The sequence below is a fragment of the Grampus griseus genome (genome assembly GCF_964374135.1).
Source record: "Grampus griseus genome assembly, chromosome: 21".
In the NCBI taxonomy this organism is placed as follows: Eukaryota; Metazoa; Chordata; class Mammalia; order Artiodactyla; family Delphinidae; genus Grampus; species Grampus griseus.
The window spans coordinates 13271153-13282162 of NC_139015.1; the positions used below are offsets into that span (position 1 = coordinate 13271153).

At 39.0% G+C, this 11010-nt stretch overlaps 1 pseudogene across 1 annotated transcript; it reads left to right on the forward strand.

Moving 5' to 3' along the window:
* The first annotated feature begins 2641 nt into the window (after positions 1-2641).
* On the forward strand, positions 2642-3840 carry LOC309839031 (beta-citrylglutamate synthase B-like; annotated as a pseudogene). Its single transcript has one exon. The product of its transcript is annotated as a beta-citrylglutamate synthase B-like (transcript).
* Positions 3841-11010: the final 7170 nt, after the last annotated feature.

Consider the following 11010-nt stretch of genomic DNA (forward strand, 5'->3'; position numbering starts at 1 on the left):
ATCCCTGGCTGGGGAACTAAGATCCCACATGCCACGTGGCCAAAAATAAATAAATAAATAAAATAAAATAATATAAAATCTCAAAAAGGTAATTGGATTTGACCTTTTGCATAAAGTATGATTTTACTTCAGGAAATAAAGATTTAAATAAGTTTACATAAAAATCCAAAATGTATTTATATAAGTCTGGATTTCTTAACCCAGGCTCCATGAACATCTGGGGGTTCACAAGTGGGTTTCAGGTAGTTCATGAAACTTTACACAAAATATCAAGTATTTTCGCCTCTTCCTTGGAAGAGAGTTCATAGTTTAAGTAGGTTCTCAGTCGGGGCTGTAATCAGAGTGACAGCTGTCCTGGTTCGACCAGCACTGTTGCTTTTAGGACAGAAAGTCCTGAGTTTAGGAACCTCTCAGTCCTAGGTAAACCAGGATGTTGGTTACTCTATCTGAAATCCAAGAAAGACCGATGAAAAATAACACAAAGATTTAATTAAACTCAATTGAATGTACAAGTAAAAATTAGAAGACTACTTCTTAAATCAGAATACTGCCATTTCTTCTTATTTAACCTATGTCCTGAGAATTATTTTGTATATAAACCAAAGCTCCTGGTATCTTTCCTACTTAGTTTCTAGACTAACTGCAATTTGCAAATGACCCCCGCCTTGTTACTGTGAACTTTTACCTTTTGTCCTGTGTATTTGGTGGCTCCTGCATTACTAGGTTAAGGTAGGACTGCCCTGGCATGATCACCCCCAGAGTCAGTCCCGAAGGGAAATGCATGTCATCACATAAGAATCCAGATCTGTGGCAGGATAGGGAACTCAGGTGATCTCCATTGGGTTAGGTGTTGGGGCACTCCCAAATGGTATATATTAAGCTAATTTCTGCCCTCATTGGGGGTAGGCTAGAAATCAGTAGAAAGGACCCAGAAGAGGCCTTTCCATTTCTGCAGAATTCCATGTAAGGAAGGATGGGGTCCATGACCTCCGGAGATAAGCTCTCTCTGATTAGGAGTACTCAAATTATGGTATATCTTTTTATTTCTCTTTTGTAATCCATCGACCTTTGGTAAAGTCTTTTTGAACCATCAGCTTTGTGTCAGCTGTGCCTCAGAGATAGGGGGACTTTAGGCCACAGCTGGGGAGAGCAGTTCTTATGGAGGGCACAGTGGCAGCAGCAGGAATTAATGAGACTTCGATGCAAAAGTGCATCTCAGGAACAGAGTCTCTGACTCAATCAAGGAGATTCTCTTTCCACTCCTCACCTTGGAAGTTCTCGTTTTGTTCTACTAAGAAAAGTGACTTTTGGACTTCCCTGGTGGCACAGTGGTTAAGAATCCACTTGCCAATGCAGGGAACACAGGTTTGAGCCCTGGTCCAGGAAGATCCCACATGCTGCGGAGCAACTAAGCCCGTGAGCCACAACTACTGAGCCTGCTCTCTAGAGCCCACGAGCCACAACTACTGAGCCCACGTACCGCAACTACTGAAGCCCATGCACCTAGAGCCCATGCTCAAGAGAAGCCACCTCCATGAGAAGCCTACGCACCACAATGAAGAGTAGCCACCGCTCACCGCAACTAGAGAAAGCCCACGCACAGCAACGAAAACCCAACGCAGCCAAAAATAAATAAATTAAATAAATTTTAAAAAAAAAGAAAGGTGACTTTTATTATATACTTTACAGTGTCAAAAAATCAACATAGGTAGTTTTCTTCCTCTGCTTAGTTTTTAAACCGGAAACACTGGTGTTTTTGGATGATGCATTGTGACCTTCAATCCCCAATTTTTTTTAAGTTCCATCTCTTTTTTTTTTTTGCGGTACGCGGGCTTCTCACTGCTGTGGCCTCTCCCGTTGCGAAGCACAGGCTCCGCATGCGCAGGCTCAGCGGCCATGGCTCACGGGCCCAGCCGCTCCACGGCATGTGGGATCTTCCCGGACCGGGGCACGAACCCGTGTCCCCTGCATCGGCAGGCGGACTCTCAACCACTGCGCCACCAGGGAAGCCCCGAGTTCCATCTCTTTTGAGAACACCTATTCTGTTCTCATCATACCTGCCTTAGTAGAAATGATACATGTGATGTAACATATATGCTTTATAAAACTGACAAGTACATGATCTTGAGATGGCAAATGTGAGCCATGTGGGCCACAGATTTCGCATCCTGGGCCCAAACCAGCAACTCTATTAATCACAGCATTATTTCTGTTAAGCCCAGACTCAACCTCAGAAATTTTCACAAGTCCTACCAGACACTTATTTATTTCTGTGTTCATGAAATATATTTATTTCTGTGTATATGTATATACATATATGCATACACACATATACATATACATAATGGATTCATCTATTCTTTCCATGTAAAAAATGAATAATTCTTTAAAAATTCTTTGGCAGGGATTTCCCTGGTAGCGCAGTGGTTAAGACTCCACGCTCCCAATGCAGGGGGCCCGGGTTTGATCCCTGGTCGGGAACTAGATCCCACATGCATGCCACAACTAAGAGTTCACATGCCCGGGAGATTTTTCAGCAGAGGACTGAAGCTTCGGCCCTAGAGTTCTCACCTGCCCTTCCTGCCAGCCTGCACTACAGATTTCAGACTCTGTGAGAGCTCCTACATTCCTAGAAAGAGTCTACATTCAGGAGGAAGTAATCCCAGAAAACGAAGAACAGGCAGATCAAGATGTGTAGCTCTGTGGCCGCCAAGTTGTGGTTTTTGACAGATCGTCGAATCAGGGAAGACTATCCTCAAAAAGAGATCTTACGAGCGTTCAAAGCCAAATGTTGTGAGGAGGAACTGGACTTTAGGGCTGTGGTGATGGATGAGGTGGTGCTGACAGCTGAGCAAGGAAACCTGGGTCTTCGTATCAAAGGAGAACTAATTACTGCTTACCCTCAGGTGGTGGTAGTGAGAGTACCAACCCCTTGGGTGCAAAGTGATAGTGACATCACTGTTTTGCGCCATCTAGAGAAGATGGGATGCAGGTGGATGAACCGACCTCAAGCCATCCTGAACTGTGGTAATAAGTTCTGGACGTTTCAAGAGTTGGCAGGTCATGGTATTCCTCTGCCAGATACCTTCTCTTATGGTGGTCATGAAAATTTTGCTAACATGATTGATGAAGCTGAAGTACTGGAGTTCCCAATGGTGGTGAGGAATACACGGGGCCATAGAGGCAAAGCAGTTTTCTTGGCTCGCGATAAGCACCATTTGGCTGATCTAAGCCATCTTATTCGCCATGAAGCTCCATACCTGTTTCAGAAGTGTGTTAAAGAGTCTCACGGAAGGGATGTACGTGTCATTGTTGTGGGAGGCCGTGCGGTTGGCACCATGTTACGCTGTTCAACAGATGGGAGGATGCAAAGCAACTGCTCACTGGGTGGTGTACGGATGATGTGCTCATTGAGTGAACACGGGAAACAGCTAGCTATCCAGGTGTCTAACATCCTGGGAATGAATGTGTGTGGCATTGACCTGTTGATGAAAGACAACGGCTCCTTCTGTGTCTGCGAGGCCAGTGCAAATGTAGGTTTGATAAGGCTTGTAATCTGGATGTAGCTGGTATCACAGCAGACTATGTCACCTCCCTTCTGCCCTCTGGCAGGCTCACCTGGCGTATGTCCCTGCTTTCCGCGGTGTCCATGGCCAGTGAGACTAGTGAGCCGGAGCTGGGCCCCCCAGCCAACACTGCTGTCGACAACCTGAGCAAAGTTCCAGCTCTGTTGACAGCGACCACGAAACCACAGAGCAAGAGCTGCTCACCAAGCTCGCAGGGGGCCTATTCAACGGAAACCAACTGCTAGCCAATGAAATCAAACTCCTGGTGGAGTGATTCCATCAGTAAATAATTAACCAACAAAACCCTTGTAAAACTTCCTTTTTCCCTTTTTTTTTTTTTTAAACAAACTTGCAATGCTGTTCATGGAAAATGCTCAGGAAGATGAGAGGAAATTTGAGTAGGATTAGTTACGAGGGAAGGAGGGGGAGATAGACGAGACCTTTGCTACTAAGATGTTACTGACTTTGATTTACAAATCCTACAGACAGAGAGGCAGAAGAGGTGAGATACAGAAAAATGTCAGGCTCTCATAGTTACCCTTTTAAATTACTCAAAAATGTGTAGGCTCTCAGGCCACGAAGAACATAATTTTTCCATGGTCTCTTGCTTTTGTTTTTGTACAGTTGGTACAAATTTCAGAGTAGTGTAACTTCACATTGTGTTGTAATCCATGACGAAGACATCTACCTAAATTATAATTTTTTTAATACAAATCTGAAAATTCAGCCTATACACTATTATCTAGGAGCTTTATGTTCATAGTTATGAAATCTTGAGGGGCTCTTTTATTGACTTTCTCCCCCTTAATTTGGGTAGGAGGGCAACATGGATGTGACCCAATAAAGGTTTTTTTAATGATAAAGTTGGCATGTTTGCACAATAAAAGGGAAATGAACAGTATTGCAATGTCTGGCACACAAAATAACATTTACTCCATTGTACATACAATTGCACTAGTTAAAAATATGTGCATTGACTTGTATTTGTTAGTGTTTTAGCCTTTTTTGAAAGATATATGCTATGTTTATGTTGCTTTTTTAAAAATACATGCTAGTCTTAACATTCCCTGATCTATGCCTGCATCTTTAACAATGCAAAGTGAAGAAAATGCTACCATTTTTGTTAACAAGGCACTGACTTGAAACAGATGCATTTAAAGCCTTTTATTTTTTTCCTTTTTTCTTTTGGTGGTTGGGCATTTAAAGAATAAGGACAAGGAAAAATATTTTGGGGGGCGAATCAAGGGTCTATAAGTTCCTAAGTATAAAGCTGAAGTGATTTCTAATACCAGAGTTATATATCTGCATTTTTCACATTTTAGGGGGGTGTGTGTGCGCGCGTGTGTGTGTGCGTGCGCGTGCACGCTTGCATGTTTATGTGCTTTGCTTTTTGTTTACACCAACCAACCAAAAAGATTCTAGAAAATGGAGCAGGATGGGAAACAGTTTTTTACTTTAAAAAGAAAAAACAACCGAGTTGTTTTCATAACTATAATCTACTGGGTAGAGGTACTCACCTAAAGACATGAGGGGAATAGCTGCTTCTTAGGCTTTTGTGTATATGTATGTTGTTTGCTTTTTTTCCTTTGGTTCTAGACTGTTCAGTGTGTGATTTATTCCACGCTACATGCTTTTCCTCTGCTTCTTGCTGTGCATTTTCTCCTATTACACATAGGTTTTGGGGTGGGGTGGACTGAACATTTTTGTTTGGGGACTTATTTAGCAGTATTGAGTCTTTTATAGCCCTACTCTGAATCCTTCAATATTCTACTCTTTATATTACTTTACTTCTGAATTTATAAAAGCCCCCAAACTGCATATAATATGAGCCTTTAACCATGGGTAAAACTATCCCAGTGAATGGTTTGGAAGGCGTGTTAAGAAATGGAGATGCTCCAGAGCTCAACGTAAGCAGCAAGTTCCATCTCCCTACAATCCTCTGAAGCTTTTTACCCGAGTCCTTTCTTGTCTCTCCAGCGCTTTTTTCCTTCAGATGGACCTTAAACATAATTTCTTGGACACTACTAGAGAGACTTCGAGGCAATAAGATCAGTATTAACCAGCTCTAACAGACGTTTGATCATGCTTACTTGCACAGTTTTCCCCCCATTTTAAAAAAGGAATGCAATAAAACTTGTTTTTTCCATAGAATTAAATAATATTAAAATGGAGTGAAAGGTTGATTGTTGACAAACAGAATAGCACCTCTGATCTGTGCAGTGTCTCATTTCACCTTAGAAAAAGATACATAAGAGGAGTTTCTAATTTATTTTAGGATATTCTCATCTCATCTAAAGAATTTGAGTTGTACAGGGTTATTGTGTGACATATTGTGGAATATATAAGTACCTCTGGCTCACTTGGTACTTCTTTTACTAAATGACCATACTTTGGAAGATGCACACTATTTGGGATAGAGAAATAAACAAGGGAGAAGGCACCGCTTAATTAAATCATCATTCATATGTGTGTAGAGACCATCTGGTTGCCACATAGATGATGATACATATACTTTGAATAGTTACATATCACATGTATATAGATTAGTGAATTTTAAAACACAAATAGAACACCCTCTCTATTTGATGAAAAACTCAAGGTTTCTGTTGGGTGGGATAAGGCACCAGGAAAAATGTAGGTAGCCTTTTAAAAAAATTATCAAATTAACCAAGTACATTAGAAGAAATATCTGAGGTTATTTCACTGTTAGTTTTACTCACTATCCATCTTTTGTGCAGACACACTATGTTAAAACATAGCCTTACCAACTATTTCTGGATCGTCCACTGAATGGACAAGAATGGACATCTTAGAGTTTAAAAACATGAATATCCTCTTGAATTCCCTCAAAAAGTAAGGCAAAGAATATGAGCAAACCATACTGGAAGAACCCAAACAGCCCAGCTATTAAGTGAAAGTTAAATATATTTTCATATTGTTTAGTAACTTTCTTAAAATCTTTGCTATTATGAGAGCTAAAAATGTATATTTATCAAATATGCATAGTTATTTTACCATGCAAAAATCTGAATTATTGTAAAACTATTGTACATTGTTAAAATTGTAATTCTGAATTGTATTTAAAAGTAATTCTTTCTGCTACTGTTTTTATGTCACCCACGATGAAAAGCGGACTATGTATATACACAAACACACTAATACGAACTATTCCATTTAAAATTTTTAATAGTTATTTTCTTTTGATTGGTCATTTCTGCTGGCTTTAACTCCACTGAACTTTGAAGTATTTCTGTATATGCTATCAAGTAAGAAAATACCCTGGAACATTAGAAAAATCCATCAAGAGACTTGCTTTCGTCAAGCGCTTTATCAGACTTTTGAAAAGGCATCGAAGGCGTTGAAAGAAGTAATTGACTTTCAAGATCATCCCCTCTTTTTCTCAAGAAGAAAACAAAGGAAAAAGAAATTCTCTTCATTCAGTGAGTCCCCAGTTTGGGGTCTGGGGCGCTTAGAGACATTGTGAAATCAAATCTCGCGCTACATTTTTCTCCTGGCTCACTCTTTTTTGAGAAGGTTTATGGGCTATATGACTGGTGAGACACCATCCCCACCTAAGAAAATGTAGGTGCTCAGACAGGTAACCTCTGCTGCTACTGTTTTTATTTGTTTGTTTGTTTCATTTCTTTTATAATTTGTTTTTGTTGTACTAGGATATTTTTAAATGTAATATATTGCAGGATTTATAACCAGGTTCACTGCTTTCTTTCCTTTTTTTTCTTAACAAAAAAAATTTTATTTAAGATACATTTAGGTGCCTTTGAAGCTTGGATTTTGGAATGTTTCAGTAGTGGACAGAAATCTGCTGTTGGAATCTTCTAGTCTTCCAGGTTTAATTTGAAATGTTTTTAGTTTTGCTTTGGATTTTTGTGTAGTATTTTATTTCCTTTATACCAATGCCCTTTTGCCATGCTGTTTTGGGGTGGCTGCCTAACTCTAGTGAAAATTCTTTCTATATTAACGGAAATGTGGTGTTTTAAATTCCTTAATGTTTTGCATTTTTAAAATTGTTTTTAAAGAAATATTCAAACTTATTAAAAAAAAAAGGAGTTTGCATGCCACAACTAAGGAGACTGACTGCTGCAACTAAAGAGTCCGCCTGCTGCAATTAAGGCCTGGTGCAACCAAATGAATAAATAAATAAATAAATAAATATTAAAAAAAAATTCTTTGGCAGATCATGTGTCCTGATTTGGGGCTTGAAAAAAACATATTATCATTGTATGCGGGACCACATATACTTTTACATACATAATTATGGAGAAGTACAACTAACTGTTCCTGCCTTGCCCTTAGAGGGTGACTAATAAACCTTTGGCTTGTTAGTGGGTTCATTCTGCCCTTCCTGATATCCAAAGTATATATATATATGTGAATCATTTTTGGCTTGAAGTCATGATCAGAAATGCAACATATGAAGACTCAGTACCAACACAGTGGTTGAATAGCACAAGCCCTGGAGTTTGACAATGACTAGGTTCTGAATCTCTGTCCTGACTCTGCAGTTTGTAACTTCTAATTCTCTCTCTCTGCGTCTCAGTCTCTTCACTTATGAAACGGAAGAAATAACACTCACCTCACAGGGTTGTTAAGAAGTAAACAGTATATTGTATAAAGAGCCTAGGACAGAGTGTGGCAATTAATAGGCCCTCAGCGAATGGCCTTCATGAACACTATGTTGGAACTAGACTAGAGCTGACCAGAGCTCGAAGCCGAATGTAACACAGGAGCAAAAGCTGAGAGAAAATTACAAAGTAAGGCTAGGATTCATCCGTTCAACCAGCATTCACTGAGGGTCCACCATATGCCAGGTACCACGCTGGGCGCTGGGGTCAGAAAAGAGAAGGGAGGAGTAAGAGCAGAGGGCAGAAGGCTCCCTACCCCTGACCCTCCCTGTTATTACCTATCTGGATGGGTATGTTCACACTCAAGTCACCTGCTCGGATTCCTTGTGACAATGACAGGGACCTGGACAGCCAAGGAACTGACAAGGAAGATAAAATTAGGAGCCAAGACCTCACTAGTGAATGCAGCGTGGATGAGAAAACACGGACTTTAAAATCAGACAGACACAACTGTTTGCTTTTTAATAGTTTATCTGCTTACAGAAAAAATGTTAAATTTTTGGTAAAAATTCATTTTAATAAAACTAATTTTAATAAACGATTAAAATAAGAAAAGTAATAAATGTAATTTCATTGCCCAGAGATAACTGATGGTAACATTTTGGTGTTTAGCATTCCTGTTCTTTTTCTGTGCATATGTTTTAATGGTTGAGATTATTATGTATATTATCATAATTAATTATTAATAACTATCAATTCATTATTATAATTAATATAATAGATAAAAATATATCCTAACATCTTGTTCTTTTCACCTAACCTTATTACATGAACATTTTCTCACAGTTTTACAAACTTTGGGGGAAGGATTATTTTACCAGCTGTGTAATATTCCATCCCATGGAAGCTCCACAGTTTACTGTTTCCTTAGCCATTTCCCCAGTATTGGTTACTAGGTTCATTTCACATTCTACCTGTTATGAATAACTCTCTAATGAAGAATTTTATTCAATAAGCTGTTCTCTATATTTCAAACTATTTTCTTAGGATAACTTTACATTAGTAGAATAACTGAGTCAGAGAGACTGAATATTTAAGCCTCTTGATAACATTTCCTTCCAAAAATCTATAAATTGGTACTTTCTCCAACAATGTCTAGGAGTGCCAGGATATGAGTTTGAATCTAATTCTACTTCTTATTGACTGAATGATTTGAGGCAAGTTATTTACCTTCTCTGAGCCTCAGTTTTGTCATCTGTAAAATGGAGATGCCTACCTAACAGATTTATAAAATTTAAAAGATGTGACATGTGTAACTTGGCACAAGTTCTGGTACACAGTCTAAGTTCTCAACCGAAATATTAGCTCCCTTCTCACTTTCCCCTATTGATTTTTCCACTGTTGAGTAAAAAGGAAATACTAAACTTCACGTTTGTTCTATTTCCTATTAGTCAGTCATTTAGAACATAGTTGAAACTTCTTAACCACAAGGCATCTGAAGTAGTTAACTGTACAAATATAGGCACATTGTTTGTATCTGGTTTACAGAACCCACTAGATGCTGTGTCACTGAACTAGAAATAAATATTTGGTGCATCTGTTACTGTTACTGCATTTCTGAACAAGATTAGTGTTTTATATGTTTTTCTTTTTTTATTCTTATGCAAATTATTTACCATCTCTGTTCCCAGTTTCCCCATCGGAAAAATAAAGATAATACCTGTCCTATCTTATTTGTGTAATAAAAGCACTTCTTACTGACCACTGAGGTTTTCTCTCACAGATGGACTATATGCACACTGAGTAAGATATGGGTGGGATTCGCCACACATGTCAGAGAGACGTGGAAGGGAAGAGGAAGAAAGGAGCTGACCTTTAACCAGAGCCTGCATTTCACACACATTCAACACACACACACACACACACACACACACACACACACACACACACCCCAATCATGACAGGTGCATCAGTTTCTCAAATGTTACAGGTAAAGAAACTGAAATGCAGCAAATTTAAGTAATTTCTTCAAGGTCCCAACCTACCATGAGGTGCAGACACAATTCAAATACTAAACTGTATCCTGAGAAGCAGAAGGGCATTCTTACGCTTTAGCAGCTAAGTCATTATTAGCACCATTGTGGAACTGAATGAGAAAATCGTTTTTTTTAACTTCCACTTCGTTGCTTAGAGAGAAAAACACAACAAGGTAAATTCACCTGCAAAATTAGTTTTGTTAGCTCTGAATATAAAATATGTAAACAAACTCCATCTGGAAGACAGTTCTATTACTGTAGAAAGTACTGAGTATGACCTCTGTGAGGGCATCACGTGCCTGTGACCATGTGTAACCAACATGAGCTTCCTGCTAGGATGACAGTCATATGCAGCTCTTGGAAAGGAGAGGCACAGAAGGAAAAGGATTCTTATAGTACCCAGTGCTCCCGTCCCACACCCCAAAAGGAAGAAAGATGCAGGCCCAAACTGGCCAAGACTGTAAAATAAAATAACTAATATCACAGTAAGTTAAGCCATATGAAATTATGGTTTTGTAGGGCAAAATCAGTCAAATACCATCATTTTCATATGGTTCAACATATACATAAGACATTGTTCCAGAAATCGAGAAAGGATTGTTTCTGCAACTGACTTCAAAAGTGACACTTGGTAGTTAGGTTTTGATGAGCTATTCCCTCTAAATTATATCCATCGCTTTTATAATGGAACCATGAAATATTTTGATGGATATTTCAAACCACACAAAAGGAAAATAACTTCATTACAACAAAATCTCTTGTTTTCTAAGTCCTAAACTTCTTTAACTTCTGCACCTGAAAAAATTGCATGTATAACAGGTGGAA